This window comes from Eumetopias jubatus, unplaced genomic scaffold (genome assembly GCF_037043125.1).
Source record: "Eumetopias jubatus isolate StellerSeaLion01/CBP00866 unplaced genomic scaffold, mEumJub1_p1.0 scaffold_2, whole genome shotgun sequence".
Taxonomy (NCBI): domain Eukaryota; kingdom Metazoa; phylum Chordata; class Mammalia; order Carnivora; family Otariidae; genus Eumetopias; species Eumetopias jubatus.
The window spans coordinates 164794868-164816066 of NW_028274808.1; positions in this window are offsets into that span (position 1 = coordinate 164794868).

Here is a 21199-nt window from a genome sequence, read left to right on the forward strand (position 1 = left end):
GGACTGGCTTTAAACAGAAACCAACTCAACTAACTTCCAATTCTAAGTTATAAAATCAGATAACTTTCCTTCAGCCTCATCATTGTTTAGCAAGTTGAATTTGAGACTTTTAATGTAAATGAAAGTCTTGAGTCAAAACAGAAGCTGGAAGTTATAATTAGTAATGAAATATCAATCATGTGCTTCAAAAATTAAATGAATTAAGGTGTAGCATTGTTAAATTTATACATTGTGTGCCTGTTGAATAAAAAGCACTGATTTTTTTTTAGAAAAATCCTATCAAAATTAGATCAAATTTATATGTTTTCTTTACAGGAAGATCTTAAGGGATCAGGAATGACAGTAATACTCTTGATCATCAAAGCAAGAGTTTTGAAAAGATCTTTCTTACAAATTACATGTATCCAACCCAATGTAATATACTTTTACAGATAACTCAATGTGTGAAAACTCTCTTTCTTATTCTAAATTTGGACAAAATTTCAGAATTAATGATATACATTCCCTCTTGAATGTAATCTGTATGTAGATACTAGCCCAACTTTTCCTTCATTCATTCAATAAGTGTTCATTTTAGAATTATGATATTTAAGGCACAAAAATGCTGAAGAGCAGGATGAAATATGCATACAGACATTTGTTCTTGTGTCATTTCATTCATTCAACAGATATTTATTTGAAATCTATTATGTATGTGCATATGTACATATGGGATATATATGTATATGTGTGTGTATATATATATATATATATATACACACACACACACACCCCTTACACAAAAGGCTCTGATCACCTAAAAAGTGCCTAACAATTGAAGCATTTAGATCAGTGGGGCTGGGTTAGCCTGCAGTAATAGAATTGCCCCATATCACAGTAATTTAAAACCACAGAGGTTTACTCCTTACAATCACGCTACATTTTTTTAAGGATCAGCTGTGGCAACTCTTCCAATATTGTCACTGAACTACACCTAGGACTCTGGCTGGTACAGCAGACATACTTTTAAATATCACTGGTCACTTTGAAAGAAGAGGGAAAAAAAATGAAATCATTTCTAATAGATAGCTCCTCTAGGATAAAGTCACCAAGTTGTGTGTGGGTGATACAAAGATGAAGAAGTTGAAGGAAGAATAGTTCTTACAAGACCTTCTGAAACAGTGAGATGTCACACTCCTCCCACACTTGATAAGGTATAGAAATTAGCAAGAATTCACTGAAATAAAATCATAGTGGTTGCTAATCTGATGCCTCAAAGCTCTTTGAAAGTGACTCACTTGGGGACACAGAAAATAACTGGAACAATATGAAAAGACTCTTGCTGACTTAAAGTCAAAATCTAATGTAATTTAAAATGATCATGCAGGTCTCTTTAAATAGCCAAATTCCACACTGCGTTGTTCCTTATGAAGCATTGTTATCTGAATATTAAGGATGCTTTTTCCTCAATTTAATTGCATAATGGAATGAGTAAAATGGAATACATAGGAATTGATTGGATATTTCAGTATTAATCTTTAAACTATCCCTACAAAGAATTTTGCTGTATTTCACATTAGTAATGATTTCACTAAATACATCTATTAATATCTGGTCTTTGGTAAAATAGATATGCTGAGACACAAGACTGGAAATAACTTAATCTAGAAAGTTCCAGAACCAACTCTGCATCCTGGATAATCAGTTAACCAAAATACTATATTTTGTTCCTCTTCATATTCCAACTGCTTTTGCTAAGCCTGGCTGGAGGAGAGAATGGGGATGAATACCTTGTTTTATGAACATTTAATGCATTCATCTACTTGAACACTCACCCAGGCAAAAAAATCCAGTTGTTATAGCACATGACTTGGTAATATCATAATATAATTTAAAAAATAGTTACCTTAATATCAAATACTTGATTTTGTGTGCATGCCAGCTAAAACCTGGTTTTCATAAAATAGATGACAAAAATGTATAAATAGAAAACTCTTACCCTTGCTTTGAAAAAAAAAATGGAGCACTCTGAAATATTTCCCCATGATTGCCATATCAAAACTAAAGGTGCCAAGAAGAAAGGGGGACAATAAAAAGTAGAATATAAGTTGAATAATGGTCAGTTTTCTCATTCATGAGATCTTTGACTTTTTCATAAACCCAATCCCTCAGATTTCTATTTTCCCATTCAGATTGAGATGGTATTTTACAGACATACTTGATAAAATCTCTGTCTGTAATAAAGTTGCAAATCATCTACACATCCATGAAGAAAACCTAATCATATGAAAAAAGGGCCTTTATGTAGGTATCAAATACTTTCTTTCACTCATTCTCACATCATGCAATGGACAGTGGTTTGCTTTGGAAGCTAGGTTGCTATGGAAACATAGTTCTGTTGACTTATTAGCAGAGAGCATATATTGAGGTTTTTTTGTAGCTCTGGAAAATGCATTTACAGGACACTAGGACCGCACTCCAAAATTGGCATGGAATGATATAGGATCAAGTGGACTGATGAGATGCTACTTGGTGCAGTGGAGCAACATAATTATACTTCTAACAGGTTTAATAATTATGACATGCAGGTACTTGGGATCTATTTTTTAATTCAACTGAATGAAGTTATTCTATTTGCATGTCTATAGAAAATCCGGCCATCATGATGTTAAGATGATGCACAAACATAAGAGACAGATTAGTTCATATGTATAAACTCCTTTAAATGTGAAGTGGGTCAGCAATATGAAAATCAAAACTCCAAAAGCCAAACTGTGAAATTCACATACTATTTTTGCTACTAAATTATGTGTATTTGATGAAGATGTCAATAGAATAGATAGCAGAAGGTCAGCAAATACCACCTGTCCAATAAATAGTTGTTAAGTTACATTGAAAAAAATCTCCCCTATATAAATGGCCTCTCTGGAAGGAGAGAGTGTTCCTGTAAGCATTAATATTAGTGGAATGATGTGTACCTGAATTTCAGAAATGAAAAATATTTAGGATAAAAGTAAATGACTCAAAGCTGAATATTATAATAATTTGAAGTTATTCAAAGTTCATATGTAAGCTTCCAAAGATTAAAAATCTTATATTTTTAAGCTTTTCAATTTAGGAATTTTTAAAAATTTTCTTATATAAAAAAGTGTAAATATGTTTTACATTTAAAAAGAAACGTTGTTATTTATATTTTAATATTATATTCTTTGGTAAGTTTTAAAAATATAGCCTTCTATATATTTTTATTTATTAATAATTTATATATATTGTCAATTGTGATATTGTATTGTTCCACTTACATTTGAATGTGAATTTTAAGCTCAAGTCGACTATGCAAATAATGATCAGACTCTAAAATCATTCACACCATCTTAATTCAGGAAAACACACCATATATCTCAGTTTCTCAATACTTTTACATATATGTAATTTCCAGATTGCAATACAGTTATATAAATGACTACTAAATGAAAAAAATCAAAATTTGATGGATCCAATGACTGCAACAGAGCATGGCATAGAGAAAAATGCAAAGGCTATGGAATTAGATCATAATTCAAAACCCCAATCTTTCAGGGGTTGTTATTCTTATCAGAGCACTTCTATGAAATTTCTGCTTTGTAAATGCAGAGTAAAGTGAAGTCTGAAAACATTTTGTTTTTAAAATCAGCATTAACTATGATCATAGGTTTAACAGTATTCATAGACATTTTAAAGCTTGTTAATTTCATTTTATTAGTTTTTCATATTATAAAATTTGCATATATTAAATAGAAAAAAGAAAGCCTCTCTGAAATATGTAATATAAAAAGTTAAAAATTTCCAACCCCATACAATCCCTCTTTAACATTACTTCCTCTGTGGAAGCCACTAATAATATTTGAATGAATCCTGCTCCTTCATCCTTTCAATGCATAATCAAAATCAGTGTTTCCCTCACCAAATTTTGCTCTGCACTACACTAACTCTGACTTATTTACCCATCCATCTACCCACCGACCTATCATCATCATCATGTCGTCCATCTACCTTCTGAAACTTTTTATTTAAATGGGAAGATACCCTGAACACAGTTCTATAACTTACGTGCTCATTTAAATATGTATTGTGGATCTCGTTTCACATTAGTAAATGCAGAAAATACCCCATTTAAAAAAATCCAACATAGAATTACCTTCTATGATACTTTATGGTTAATTCAACCAGACATCTACTGATAGACATTTGATTTCTATGTCTTACTCTTACAAATATCACTGAATGAAAGTACATGCATACATTTATGGAGTGCATTCTCTTTTGAGAAAGAGATGTTTATTGCATATCACTTCCTGTATAATTTATTTCCCACTTGTATACATCAACTGATTTAGCATCTAAAAAGTCACTATATCTTCAAAATCTTCTTGGCAAATAGTAGTTTATGACAAGCGGACTTGTTATCGGAAAAAGAAATTTAAATACTGACTAAATTGGCATGTTTGAAATGTCCCTCATTATAGTTAAATGATGAGTTTTGCTCTTTTGATGTGAAAGCAGCAGATAGGATAGATGGCAATCATTATGCAAATAAAGCTTCTTTTTCCATTACAATCTCAGACATTCACTTCTTTGCACATTTTACTTTCTTGCTGAGATTACCTTTCATTAAAATAAGAGTTATTGGTGACCTCTATAACCTACTCTATTAATGAAATCTCTTCAGTATTCTTTTGGTCTTCATCGAAGTTCTGAGTGTATTTTTGATGAAGGTTCACTTACATTTTCCAGGAAGCATTAAGTGGTTTAAGTTTTTTGAGAATTTCTGCAGTGAACATATAACACCACATTGATTTCTACTCTACTTACATTTAGGTCACCACCTGAATCTTACTATTTTACCAGTCTTTTTTCTTTTTCCAGATTATTCATTAGCGTTATTATTTCCTTAATTTCCCCCCTAATTTTCTTTATATTCACATGCCAAATAAATACAACATAAATGAATTTTCCTAATACAAAATATCAAAATTCATTCTGATAACCTGATTTTTAGGTATAATTCATGTAGCCTATTACTGTAAATCAGATACTTGAATGAATTAGCAGTCAGTAGAATGTATAAAATTGGTCAAATATTTTGTTCTTCTGAGAAAGAATTACTGAAGATTTAAAGAAATCTTAGTGTATTGCATTTAGGAGAATTATCTGTTTTTCTTCTTCCCCTACTTTTCTGCCGTAGTTTATATAGATTAAAGTATTGTTTTCTCATCACATGGGGTTCTGGAAAATTAGCTCTGGCTTTTTTCCCCCCCATTCTTTTCTTAAAATTTTCTCCAAAAGGAAAAAAATGTGGCTTGGTCAGATGTGAATAAATCTTGCCTCACATTTTACCAGTGAGTAGGAATTTGGCTTGTTTTTTCCTTTGATCTACCTTTGTTCAAGGTGATGAAACAAATATTTTCTTATTCTTAATTTTCTTGTTACTTTAAATACATGCCTGTGAGCTGTCTGTCTCTGTTGTAAGATGACCAAGTATGGGTCACTTGGGGTTAGGTTCTCTCTCTTGGTGTTCCCACCTCTGTCTATTTCTCCCTGTAAAACAGTCAGCTAGTGTCTACACAGTAGGATACAACTCTGGCAAGAGGGAAGTGGTGGTACACCTCACCTTAGGTTGATTTTTTTGTTTTGTTTTGTTTTGGTGACTTTGAGATTGGCTGACCATTTTAATACTGGTACTTACTCAGATTCCTTTTGGAGAAGTGTGTTTTGGCATTCCTAACATAGAGATGGAGGTCTTCCTGATCCCCATTAGGGGTTTTCAATGGTTTTATACAAAGCCACAAAAATAGCTGGCCTTATTACCCTGCACAACTGAACACTGTGAGATAAATGTCTAGGTTGCACATAGTAGAAACCAGATAAATAATTATTGAAAACAAATTACATAGAGAAATAAATGGTGTTTTGTACTGTCCTATTTGTATAGAGAAAAGTGCATATTTAGTAAGGAAACATAATATTCCCAAAACTGTATATATGAGTCAACATAAACTCTTCACAAATCATTTCGCTATTTGCAAATCTTTTGTTTTCTACACTTTCCAATCTAATTATATCTTATTTTAATTGATTACTCGTGATTAAGACTGATATGCAATGACTATTCTCTTTGTGTTTGTGTATGTAATAATTATTCTCTCCAATTCACAAATGTAAATAACGTGTGAAGGAGGACACAGATTTTCTGACTTTGTTTTAAAGAATGTCAATGTAGGGTCCAAGTTGTTTGTATCTACTCATAGGATTAGCGGTTCAAGCCATTTTAGATATTATCAAAGATTAATACAACTCCTGTCATGAAATTAATTCTAAATAATGGAAGTGGACCAAGTATTTACATGTTAGTTATGTCAGTTTGAGAAGAGTGCCTGATGGCCAGGAACTACTACCATCATTGTCAACTACACATATGTGAACAAAATACACACAAAGCAATAATTATCATTGCATAGGCATAAATTTACAGTTCTTCCAATACAAGTTTTAACTTAGTGATCCCTTGGGTGGTTCTGTGATTTCCTGTTTTGGCATTGGGTATCGGTATAAATCCGCCTAACCTAAACAGTTTGGCAAGGATATTAAAAAGACACTTTCAAACTTCTACTATAATCCCATGTTACAGTTCTAATTTTACATTTCTGCTATTCTCAAGATAATCTAAATATGTAAAAAAATGAAATATTAGGCTAGTGAAGTTTTGTTTTTCTTTCTTTCTTTGCTCTTTCATAAAGGAGCGCTTAACATTTTCTGTGCACAAATATTTCTATATAAGGTTATTAATGGGTTTAAAGAATATTTCATTTCAAACTAAAATCAATTTAGAAGATAAGTGAACATACTTCCTAAAATGGTTATCTAATCCCTTCATATGATAAAAGCCCCAGTTATATTTTTCCATTGGTAAAATTTTCAGCCTCTTTGTTACTTAGATTCCAAGAAAAACACAGATTACCAATCCAAATATGTATATGCAATGCAATAAGAAAGAATAAGTTTAAGAATACAACCAAAAACACATGATCACTTATGCTAGATGCTGAATATTCAAAGCAGAAAAACTGAATCCCTTAAAGAGTATTGGAATAATTTCAGGAAATCAGTTTCCCAAATCACTCTATAAGTAAATGTGGCTACATACTAAAATAGATTTCCCTTCTTGTTTTATTTGGTTCTAAAATGTAATTTTCTCTTTTCTTAAGATATTATTTATTTATTTGAGAGAGAAAGCGAGAGAGAGCACGAGGGGGGTGAGGGGCAGAGGGAGAAGGAGACTCCCCACTGAGCCGGGAGCCTGGTGCCAGGCTGGATCCCGGGACTCTGGGATCATGACCTGAGCCAAAGATAGAGGCGTAACACACTGAGCAACCCAGGCACCCCTAAAATGTAATTCTTTTATGAAATATGTAATTTAATTCCATGGGATCAAAGATTTTTATAGCTAGAAAAATGATATAATCAATAAAACATTTGGTTTTAATTATCTGACTCTGCAATGTTAAAATAGTCTACTCTCTAATCATACATAGAATTAAGTAAAATAGTAACTTGGCAGAGCTGGATGTTATATTGAAATGTATGCAACTGTTTTAAAATAATCTTATCTGGAAAGAAAACCAAAGATTATAAAAATCATGGGAGTTAATATAGTAATTAAGTTGACATATTATTTTGCCCTATCCAAAAATGGTTCTTATATTTTATTTTATAAGAATCACTACAGGGCGCTTGGGTGGTTTAGTCAGTGAAGGATCTGCCTTGGGCTCAGGTCATAATCTCAGAGTCTTGGGATCAAGCCCTGTATCCAGCTCCCTGCTCAGCGGGGAGCCTGCTTCTCCCTCTCCCTCCCTCTCTCTCTCTCTGCCTGTCCCCCCTGCTCTTTCTGTCTCTCTCAAATAAATAAAATCTTAAAAAAAAAAGAGAGAATCACTACAGAGTCACCTTCATTATCTTTGTTATACCTGCCAGTCATGATTATTGTCACTATAATCAATAAAATGCTACAAAGCCACACAGTTGGTTAAGTCATTAAAGCGGAGAAAATATCTTAAATGAGAACTTAAGGACATTAAGGAATTCCTTTAAAATATACTACGGAGTGCCTGGGTGGCTCAGGTGGTTAAGTGTCCAACTCTTGATTTTGGTTCAGGTCATGATCTCAGGGTCATGGGATACAGCCCCACCTCAGTTCCATGCTGGGGTGAAGGGTGGGTGTCTGCTTCGGATTCTCTCTCTCCTTCACTCTCTGTCTGCCCCTCCCCCCTGCACTCTCTCTCTCTCAAATAAGTAAATCAATCTTAAAAAAATAAAAATAAGTAAATATACTAGCAAAATTAGTTCTTATAGTCATAGTGTATATGTGTGCATGTAATAAGTAAATATACTAGCAAAATTAGTTCTTATAGTCATAGTGTGTATGTGTGCATGTAATGTGTGAATAAATGTGTGTGTTTGTGTGTCTGAGAGAAAGAAAAGAGTAATAGAATAAGAGGCAACTGAAGGCATGAGTGCTTATGGATTTTCAAACTCATTTTGTTTTAGATTATGCCAAATCTTGCATTTCAACTGCAAGCAGATAATTTCAGTTTGTCCAGTTCATAGCCACTGATATTTAGAGGTAAAATTAAACCCAATAGAGAATAACAAGTAACATTTAAAATGTCTACCTGATAAAGAATGTAGATTTCTTTGATTATTTCTTATGATTGAAAAGCAACATACAGTATGAAAGGGAGGTTCGACTAATTTGGAGATATAAACTGTATTCCCAACTCTGACACTATCTCATTTTATGACCTTGTATAAAGAAGTTCACCTCTCTGATTTCAATTTCAATGTATACATATATATCTTGACTATAAATGTGCTACATATATTATGATATATGTATCACCATATATGTATGTAAATAATTTCATAACATACACATATCATAACGTTTTTATGTCAGATACCTCATGATATAAAAAGGTGAATGTTGCAGTTAGAATTGATTTTAAAGTTCACATGGTAATGATTGCAATAAACATCTAACTTATAGAATTATAAAAATATAATGGTATGTTATTTATAAAATATTCATGTAATTGCAATAACTATTTTGATTTCAAAATTAAAACTTAAATAAATTGAAATTTGAAAAAAAATAGCTAAAACCCTAACAAATAATGTAAAACTATTCATGGTCAGAGATTTTGACATATTAGAGAAATAGTTTTTCCAGAAAGACTTAACTTTTCTGTTAATATAAGATTGCGTTCAATAAAAATTAATCTGAAAGGAATATAAAGTATCATTGTAAGAAAAACATCAATTATAAAACATTTCACAGTTACATGTGATTCGTAAAAATAAATCTTCCATTTCTGTAGACAGAAGATGAACACTAATATAATCATTAGTGAAAATACGGAATAAGTAATTTTAGCTTGTTGGAAAAAGCTTATTTCATTCATATAGCATACAGGTGCCTGTGACAATTCTCTATAGTTCATTCATTTTTTTTACAATAATATGGTATGGATTAATAAGCATTTATTACTTCGAGGATAGGTAAACATGACTTTAAATAAATAATCTGATATTTTAATATAATAAATATTTTAATTCAGAGATTTAAAAACTTATTGAAGCATTTAAATGCTGTCATCTACCATATTAAAATCTAAATTGAAGTTTTGGGAAAGCATACTCATTTCACAGAGCAGAGGCAGAATTCATGATTTGACCTGAGTCAAATGCCAAGCTTATGTAATAGAAATTCTCAAATAAGAGAGAGGCAATTGCAAAAATAGAAAGACTGAGATCAGACTAGGTTCAAAAGCTGATGGAAGCAAAAGAGGCTGGAAGTCTAAAGTAATGGAGCCGGCAGTCCACAGTGATTCTACTGGACAGCAGATAGTTTATTCTGATTCCTTTGAAGAGCTGAATTTTTTCCTTTATGGTTTATACATTCATTAATGACAGAGAAGAAGAGCAGAGCTCTCTGAATCAGTGATTTCACAGAATGTTCCCCTGTCCTCCTGCCCCAGAATGCATAATGTGTGATGTGGATGCCTGCTTTACTTTAGAGGCTTAGGAGATAACTAAGGTGTAACTGGTGGAAAGAGCAGGGCAGGTAAATGTGCCCTATAGCAGCCAAGTGATTGTGTTGATGTAGAACACAGGGCAAGGAACTGGTGAAAATGAAGTTGGAGTTATTGCTAGAGTTCTTAATATGAAGGATAGTAGGTTCCTATCTAAGAGCTTGAAAAACGATCTGTTGAATAAAAAATGATTTATTAAAAGAAAAAACATGATCTACCGAATGAAGAATTTTGAAGAAGAGAATAAAATGATTAGTACTTTCATTTGAAAAACTGTGTGAGGAATGTGCTGGAAGCAAAACAAAATGTGTAAAAGACCAAAAGGTGTGCATTCACTGTTTTTCTTCTCCAACATCTAATCTCTTGTCTAGCAATTTACTTCTGGAAATAGCCTACCTACCACTGTCAGTTCTTATGTTTTGGCCAGAGTAGGTGTGCTGACATTTTACAGTGGGCCTATGATTCAAGGCCAATTTATGCTATATTTAGAGGTCTAGGAATGAATTGAGACAATGAAAATAGAGCTACCTGTTGACTGAGAACAGGGTGAACCATGAGAGGGGAAACAAAACAAAACAACAAAGCAAAACAAAACAAAACAACAAAGAACAACCCTCGGAATAAGAGAGAGTAATAACCAGTCTTGAATATATTGTTTAGATTCTTGCTTCCAACAGGAGAAACAATTAATTACCACTTTTCAAAAGTCAGTTTTGGTTGAGTTCTATCACTTTCAACCAACCATGTCTAATATGAAAGTCTAACATGTAACAATCTAGGTGAGAGTTCAGGATCCACAATGTTTTCTTTGCTATGGTCCTCTGAGTTGCTCACTTTCTCTTTCCCAATAGTAACATCACATAAAGTAATCCCAGTTGTAGCTCCTAATACCACCATCAGAATGTCTGAAACATGCGTAGAGGCAAATGAATTTCAACTACTAAGAAAACATATTCTTTGTGTCTGACTATGGTCTTAAAGAATTTTTCCTAATAAGTTAATAAATGGACACCATTTAACAATAAGGAAATTGTACAGTAAATTGTAAAATAAATGCTTCCATTCAAGGTCATTTTATGAAGCCTCAAGGAGTATAAATATGAAGGTAGGAAATTAGAATAAAAATATTCACATAATAATTGATTTGTTGGAAAAAAGCTAGCTAAGAACCTATCCATATAAGCACACATAATTATAATGATATAAAATGAATTTACATATGATTAATGTTAGGAAATAAATCAAAAGAAATGAAAACCATTGTTAGATTATGGTGGCAGACTTACAAGGGAATTATTTTTAAAATTTCTTTTGGTTTCTCAATATTTTAAACATGCTTTTGGTGTCACGGTATGCTAATATTTCCTTCTTTGTTGAATAAGTACAAAGTAACATATTTTTACATCAATTGCTTTTTTCTGGATCATTTAATCATTTGTGTTCATGTGCATTTATTTTAGGGGTCATCTGTAGACCTAATTAAAAAGAAGTTGACTGCTTGTTCTGAATATCTAAGTGTTCAATTTCAGTAACTCTGAAAGCAAAAGTCAAATAAAACAAAACAAAACAAAACAAAACACCTGCGATTTCCCAGAAGGATCCTTTTCTGTCAAGTTCTAATATACTTAATCTTTCTCCAATTGTATTCTGGATTACTTTTGTGGGGATGAAACCTGAAAAAAGAAATTAAATACCAAAACATGCATAGCTAGATGATTCCTCGATTTAATATTTTTAAACATTTTAATTATAAGATTAGAGTTTTTCTATTTTCTAAATTCCATTCAAAAGAATTTCAATCCTTTCATTCTTCAGGTATTATAGAATAACTTAGGGTTATATTCAATCAGTCTTATTAAAAAGCTCTCATTCACATTATAGTTTCTCTGTACAAAATGGAAAAATAAAGTGGATAATGCAGTAAATCTCACAGACACACATGGCATATTCATTTCTGCCCTCTTTAACTTTGTTTTCTGTGCTTGTCTTATTGTATTTTTCCTTCCTCTTTTCTTGATGGTTATTCTCTTACTTCTTATCTAAACTATTTCATTTAATTTTTCTTTATTCTGGTTGAGACTTATATCCATGAAATGGAAAAAAAAAAGTCCTACTTGGAGATGTACTTGTGGTTTAAGGGGATATGGTGCTTGTGGAAAAATTATGGAGTTAAGTGCATTTTCTTAATTATTGGAGATGGATTGGATCTCCATCTCCATGTATTGGAGATGGCTGTGTTCTTATACGTGTTAGGAGAACACCTAAGGAGAGACCAGAACAATCACTTATCATTATTTATATGTGCAATGCATCTAGGAAATATTTAAGGAGAAATAAACAACAATGAGCTATTCTTGGGGCTGAGGGAAGATTTATTGAGAGGAAGAAGGACCTGCTAATGTTTAATTGGGTCTTAGAAGATTATAGTCAATAAGTCTTATTTAAGAAGTATTGATCCTAGAAGTTAGAAAAGTATTCCTTGGTCAGAAACCAGGACTTTCTCTCTCTTAAAAAATTGTTAACTATAGAAAGTCCATGGATGGTTTCAGGGTTTCCATGAGCCAGATAAGCAAAATGCTTATGTGTCAAATCCTTCTTTAATTTGAAAATTGCTCATGTGAAAACATGATTTTTGTCAATATCCTGAAGGTATATATGTACTTGTTCTAAAGAGAAGTATATGGTATGAGATACTATTTTAATTCTTATTAATTTTTTTTAAGATTTTATTTATTTATTTGGCAGACAGAGACACAGCAAGAGAGGGAACACAAGCAGGGGCAGAGGGAGAGGGAGAAGCAGGCTTCCTGCCAAACAGGGAGCCCGATGTGGGGCTCGATCCCAGGACCCTGGGATCAGGACCTGAGCCGAAGGCAGACACTTAATGAATGAGCCACCCAACCGCCCCAATTCTTATTAATTCTTATTTTTCTTATTATGTATTATTATGGAAGCAGAACCAAAGATTCATGTAATTGAAATCACTTTCTTAGCTGAATTCAAACTTGATTTTTATTTTTGCATATTATTGTCTTTTTTTCAGGCTGTGGAAATTTATTTTTATAAGAAAAAATAAACAAGTGTTAAGGCCATACTTTTCTATGCCTGTGTCTAAAAAAATATTTTTCCGATGTAATAAAGTAAATTATATGTAAAAAATGTGCTTCAATATAATTATTCTGGAGAGTTTTAAAAGTTTAAATAGTTTTTCAGAACTTCCATAATGCCCAGAAAGTTAACAACTCTTGCTGTGAGTGGGCTGTGCTCCTCACTGCCTACACTGAGAACCAGAACTTTGAATGCAAGTGTCGTAGAGTCACTCAGTCTAGCAGATCTGCTTACATATACCTACAAGTATATAAATACAAAACTAAGTAGCACAAATTATTTAATGACTTCAAGCCACATAAACATAGGTAAAACCAGGATCATGATAACCTCAATCTGATTATGTGGGTTTTTTAATAACATCTTCACTGAGATACAATTTATATACCATGCAATTCATCCACTTAACCTGTGCAATTCACTGGTTTTCAGCATATTCAGAGTTATGTACAATCACTACCACAGTCAATTTTATAACATTTCATAATTTGAAATCCCCCCATCACTAAGAAACCACTATTCTAATTTCAGTCTCTATAAATTTGCCTATTCTGGACATTTCATTGAAATGGCGACATATCCTATGGGGTCTTTTGTCTTCATGGTTAAACCATGTTGTGGCATATATTAATGCTTTATTCATAATATTCCATGTGTGAACATACCACATTTTGTTTATCTATTCATCAGTTGATGGGTTTTTGGGTTGTTTCCAGCTTTGGGCTATTATGAATAATGCTTCTACAGACATTTGTGCACAATATTTGTATGGACATATATTTTCATTTATTTGGGATATATACCTAGTAGTGAAGTGCTTCAAAAGCCTCAATCAAAAATGAAAGGACAATCCATGGAATGTGAGAAAATATTTTCAAACCATATATCTGATCAGGGGCCTGAGTCTAAAATACATAAATAATTCTTATAACTCAATAATAGAAGGACAAATAACCAAATCAAAGAAAAGGGGCCGGGCGCCTGGGTGGCTCAGTTGGTTAAGTGATTGCCTTCAGCTCAGGTCATGATCCCGGAGTCACAGGATCAAGTCCCACATCAGGCTCCCTGCTCAGCGAGGAGCCTGCTTCTCCCTCTGACCCTCCATCTCATGTACTCTCTCTCATTCTCGCTCTCTCAAATAAATAAATAAATCTTAAAAAAAAAAGGGGGGGCAAAGGATATGAATAGACACTTCTCCAAAAAAGGTAAACAAAATGGCCACTAAGCACATGACAAAATTTTGATGTCATTAGTCATTAGGAAAATGCAAATCAAAACCACGAGATACAACATCACACCTACTAGAATTACTATAATCAAAAAGTCAGATGATAACCAGTATTGGCAAAAATGTGGTACATGAATCAGAAGCTCCATACATTGCTGGTGGGAATGTAAAATGGTGTCACCACTTTGGAAAATAGTCTGATGGTTCCTCAAACAGTTAAATATAGAGTTACTATATAATTGTGTGTTTTAAAATTATTTTCACCTCCCTCTAGTAGTAAACTCATGAATTATTTTTAAGAGGATTGCATCTTTGTCAGTCTGTATCTTCAGGATAATTGGTGAGAAACAGCTGCGGCAAGTTATCATATAAAAAATGTTTTTCATGTCGTGTCATGTGAATGAGATTCTAGCAGTTAAATGAGTGAGACCCTGAAGAATTCACTGGCCAAATTAACTCCTCAGCCCTGCATAATTTCTAACAGGATAAAGAAATCAGACAGAGATATTTCAGGATCTGGAGGAAGATAGATCTGCAGGTGAATCAGAACTGAAGTTGGTGGGAACTGATTATAATAAAAATAGACTCCTGATTATGAACCGAAATCACATTTAAATTTCCCATTGATTTATAAAATTTTGCCTCCTAGTCTCATGTACTCCACGGCAATCCACCATTGATTCCCTTTACAATATTTTTCAGATCATTTATAACCCATAGAATCAGCCATCACCATTGATTAAAGCACCATTGCAATAGAATCTTTGATTTTCCTTTCAGCCTCAGTCCTCTCTTACGCATCTTACACATTCAATGCAAATGCTCCTCAAATGTCTATTGCCTGTTAAGTGTCCATACACTCAAACTAAAGCCTCTATTAAGATTTTCCTACCATTGAGGAACTCTACCTTTATTTCTTCCTGTACTCTAACCATGCAAAGATAATAGGAACTTCATATATATCACCTTTTCTCCACTTAAAAATAATATATATGCCATGTCTGTTTTCTTTCATTCAAAATTTTTATCTAAATTTTTTAAAACAAGGCTTAGATTATTTTTTTTACATATTTGATCTGACAAAGATTGATAGCAGTGTTCCAAAGACTGCTACTCTGCTATTCAGGGCATAAAAGTTGGAGACCATTGTATCTTGACTTAGGATTATGATATTTATTAATATAAAATAATCCTTGTTTCATATACCATTTCTTTTGCCTTAAATACTACTTCAATTGACATTAAAATAACACTCCTGCTTTCCTTTGTCAGGCTTATACTATCTGTTTTTCTTAGTTGCCAGTGCCATAGCAATTTTTATTCACATTTTTTCTCAGTACTTACGAACATTTTAATTGGGATTTCAAAGAAAGTAAACCTGCTACTGATTACTTGCCAAAGTCTGATCCCAGAAAACACCTTCCTGTGTTATATACTTCAGTATGAGGTTTTTAACTCTGGTTTTTCTAAGTCTCCACAACTTTTTAGATTTTATAGAAAAATGTCAAATCTCCTGTACACTTCTTTTCTTTATAGAGCATATAATTCTATCATAACTTACAGAGAAAAAAAAAGCACTTAAAATACTTGTCAGAAAATATAAACTCAAGTTGTCTGCACTCCAGGACCCATCAAAAGCTTAGAGAGAAGTTATATTTAGAGAAGGTTGTAAAAGATGCTGAAGAATCCTCCCATGCTCTCTTATTGTAAGACATATTCTTTGATTGAGGTGCATAACTGAACATAAGTATAGATCCTCACAGAATCACTTTACAGGAGTCACATCTACTGGTGAGAGCTTGACTTTCTTTGATTAAGACAAGGAATGGTAGTAAGAAAATCACTTTTGGACTTGATACAAAATTATTTCCAAAGGCATTACCAAAAAGCAACTTTAGAAAATGTTCCCCAATGACAATGAGAAATTTCTGCAAAAATTTTATTTATCTAATGAGTAATGTCTAGCATTTAGTTTCCCTTTTGTTTTGGCTATCAGTATGTGTATAGTTTATGTTTGCCATTGTGTCAGAGAAGGGATATGTGGGTAATGAGTATTGGAAGTTCCATAAACCAAACTGAGTGACAAACTTTGGGCATTTGCTATTTTCTTGCTTGATCCGTGAGCAAATGTAATTCAAATGTGTTAGTTGAAAGAATGGAACTGAACTACATCAGCTGGAGAGCATGACAGACTAAAACCATCATCTAGCTTTGACAGGATATCTTTAAAAGGTTAATAAAATAAATGTATAATAAGATCTTGAGTTTTTATCTGGAATTGTGGGTAAGGGAAATACTGTTATGCTTGCTACTTTATAGTATCTCTGTTGGAATATAGGAGAAACTCTTTGTATAAATCCAAGTTAAAAAGGAAAATTACAGTTGTGTGTTATCACTCTCAATCACCTCGGTGCAAAAGAGGGAGATAGGCCACCTTAAAAGACAGTAGGTATGTCCTACCCACTGAGTTTTTTCTGCGTGCACCTTCTAATAAGCCATATGTTCAATTCTTTCAGAACTTTCAACTCTTTAAAGGCCAGAGATCTTGCAATTAGAAAGCTAACAAGCAAATTCTGGTAAAGTATTGTTACTTAAATTTATTCTGTGTAAAATAAATTCTAAGAATTTCAAAATTTCTATTCACTTACAGGAAAAATACTCTTAAATAATTTGTTAATGTTGAGTAATTCTGAAGCTTCCCTTTTTGTGATATATAGCTCATTGTTAAAGTGTAGTTTAATAGTTTTATCTTTTGTACTACTACATTTATGTATTTAATTAACTTTTAAAACAAGAGATACTTAAAAAAATCTACTTGAAATATCCAAGGAGAAAATTTATGTTTTCCTTTAGATTGGAAGAATATTATGGAATATACTAGGACATACTTATACCTGGTAATGGTAAACCATAAAACCAAGGTCATGGAACTAGAAACTGACCAAATGAGAAATATTACATCATTTAAATATATAAATATGTTAAATAAAATGAAATAAAGTAAAATAACTATGTTAAATAAAAAGGACCTTGTGTCCAAGCAGTCGTGTTTAATTGAAAATCTTTGGCAGTGTTCCCATGGCTCTTGTCTACAGGTTTTAAAATGTGGCCATGAAGAAATATGAATCATCCCTGTATTTCTGAATAAATCTAAACTAAATTAAAGGTATGATCACTTGTAATAAAAACTTACAAAACAATATTTCATGTGTCAGTTTTTAAAAGAGATGGTCTAGTATAATAGACAAAATCCTGATATCACAAAATGAAGTGCTATTTTGTAGGAATATTTAAGTTAAAAAGTGTGGAAATTTGAGACACCTTGAAACCTAGCAATTTTTTTTTCTGGGATCCAGGCTATATTATGAACAGGAGGGGAAGACAGTCAGTGATCTATCCTCAGTCAAGACTGATTGCTTTCACTCATTCCCAGGTCTTTATTTCAAAGATTAAATGATTTACATCATGTCAGACTCCCTATATAATTAAATATCAGAAAAATTAAGAATAGGATTTAATAAGAATATGACCAAAGACCAGTTAGTAGATAAATCATTTTTTTTTTAAAGATTTTATTTACTTGACAGAGAAAGACACAGCAAGAGAGGGAACACAAGCAGGGGGAGTGGGAGAGGGAGAACCAGGCTTCCCGTGGAGCAGGGAGCCCGATGCAGGGCTCGATCCCAGGACCCTGGGATCATGACCTGAGCCGAAGGCAGACGCTTAACGACTGAGCTACCCAGGCACCCCAATAAATCATTTTTTAAAAAGCCAGAATGTAACTTAAAAGTAAAGTCCAAACAATCTAGTTCTAGAAGACTGAGGGATAAAAGTGGAAGTTAAGTCAAGTTGGGACATACTGAGTTGGCAACAGTAAGGATTTCAGTGATGATACTCTTGTGATTGCTTTGAAATAAGATTTGAAATCAGTGATAAGTATTAAAATCTTTTCGGGGTTATACTAACATAGGAATTCAAAGGACTCTGATTATTCATGATAACAATCCTGGTAATGAAAAACTTAAGTAAAAACAATGAAAGCAGGGGCGCCTGGGTGGCTCAGTCGTTAGGTGTCTGCCTTCGGCTCAGGTCATGATCTCAGGGTCCTGGGACTGAGCCCCGCATCGGGCTCCCTGCTCAGCGGGAAGCCTGCTTCTCCCTCTCCCGCTGCTACTTCCCCTGCTTGTGCTCTGTCTGTGTCTGTCTCTCTCTGTCAAATAAATAAATAAATAATCTTTAAAAAAAAAGTTAAAAAAACACAATGAAAACAGTAACAAAGGAAGATCTCCTTTCACATATCATCCAGATCTACTAAAGAGAGATATCCCAATTCTCTATATTATAAAATTTCTCCTTAAAATTAAAAGACATTGACTTCTTACCTGCTTCTAATATATCATTTTCCCTGAAGACCTTTTGATAGAATGTTGGCTACTCCGAAGAGAATAGGAACAATTCAAGGTGCCAATGTTTTGTTTAGTCTCTGTGACACTTCCTCAGTTCTGGAAAGAGACAAAGTGATGAATAATTGCTTATTTATTTTAGGACAAAACTGATCTTCAAAACTACAGTAAGCCTATGGGTTAATCAATGAAATTCAAGTAATTTCACCTTAGGTCTGGGACAAGGGAATTTGTCCCAAAGAAACTACCCTAAAAGAATAGTTAAAGGAAGTTCTTGAGATGGAAAAGAAATGATAAAGGAAGGAATCTTGGAACCTCAAAAAGGATGAAATCACAATGTACAAAGTGAAAATGCAAGTAAATACAATAAACTCATGAGTTTTCTAAATTATGTTTGACTGTGGAAGTAAAAATTATTGTATCATTTGATGTGGTTCTTGAGTATGTAGAAGAAATGTTTAAGACAATTATTTTAATGGGGAAAATATAAAGGGACCTAAATTTTCTACACTTTACTCAAAATGGTTAACATAAATAATTGTGATAAATTATGTATGTATAATATACTACATAGAGCAACTACTAAAACATCTTTACAAAGAGATATACTCAGAAATAATATAATAATATATAATAATATAATAAAAATAATATACAAAGAGATATACTCAGAAATAATATAATAATATATAATATAATAATATAATAAAAATAATAATAATGAAATTGTAAAAAAAAAAGTACAAATAACCCACAGGAAAACAGAAAAAGTAGAAACAGAGAAATGAACAAAGGAAACAAACAGATCTAAAAATGAAATGCCTCACTCAAGTTCTTCTTTTTTTTTAAAGATTTTATTTATTCATTTGAGAGAGAGAGAGAATGAGAGATAGAGAGCGCCAGAGGGAAGAGGGTCAGAGGGAGAAGCAGACTCCCTCCTGAGCAGGGAGCCCGATGTGGGACTTGATTCCGGGACTCCAGGATCATGACCTGAGCTGAAGGCAGTTGCATAACCAACTGAGCCACCCAGGCGCCCCGCCTCACTCAAGTTCTAAGAAATCAACAATTACATTAAATGTAAATATTCTAAATATACCAACTAAAATCAGAGATTAAATTTTAAATTGAATTTAAAAACCCACATGATCCAACTACCTGCTGTGTACAAGAAACTCACTTCAAATAATGATACAAGTGATATTGATGCAGCATCTGAATTTGTTAAGCTCAACAAATATTAGAAGCATGGCAAAAACTTTTCATCTTGCTGAATGACAGTTACACACCAGTTTATTATATGTCTATATATGTCAATAGACATACATATACACCTTTTAAGTATTTTAAAACATGTTAACCCCTTTATCTTTGTTCTTTCTCATGGTTAGGACTGTCCAACATCTTGGTTAACTCTGCCTTCTCCCCTCCAAATTTAGACATTATCATTAGTTTTGTGCAGTAGACATTTTCTTATAATTACTCACATACTTATCATTACTTTCTTTATGATTATTTATTGAATTTCATATTTTCTCAGGTATCTTTTACCATTTTCTTGATTTACACCTTTTAAAAAGTAATTTTAGCAAAGTCCATTACAGCAAATTGTTAGTTTCTTTTAGTATAAAATGTTATGTTCCACTTAAACCATGAATTAGCATTAAGCTGGGGGTATAGTGTGAGAATTTCCTTCTTTCTGAAAATTTGATATTATTCTACTAATAGAACTACTAACTTTCACTGTTTGCTACTGACAATTTTTGTATTGATTTTTATTTTTTAAGGATAAACTGCCTATATACTCTGGATATTTTAATATAACTGATTTTTATGTTCTGTAGTTTTACTATTATGTGGCTTACAATGTATTTCATTTTATTTATACTGCTTAGTGTTTACTGTGCTTCCTGAAACTATAAATTAAAGTCTATCATCATTTTTGGAAATACTTCATTTCAAATATTACCTATTTCACAGTCTCTCTTTTCTATTATTTTGGGACTCTGATTTCATATATATTCCAACCTCTATGTCATTTATCCTCTATTTCATATTTTCTACCTCTTTCACTTTATATCCTGAACTCTGAGAAATGTCTTTAAATGTAATTTCAGTTCATTAATTCTTTATCTCTACACTGATGTTTAAAATATCAATAGTTGTTGGGTTTTTTTTTTTCCTTTTTCCTATAAGGCTTATGGTTTTCATTAAAGTTCTATCTTCTAAACATGCACTCTTTTCTCTAGTTTGAGTCTACCTTCTATATCCTTTACAAAATATTTTTATATTATATTTCCTATCCAATATTTCTAATATTTCATTTTGAATTAGCTTTAATTCTAACTAAGCAAATA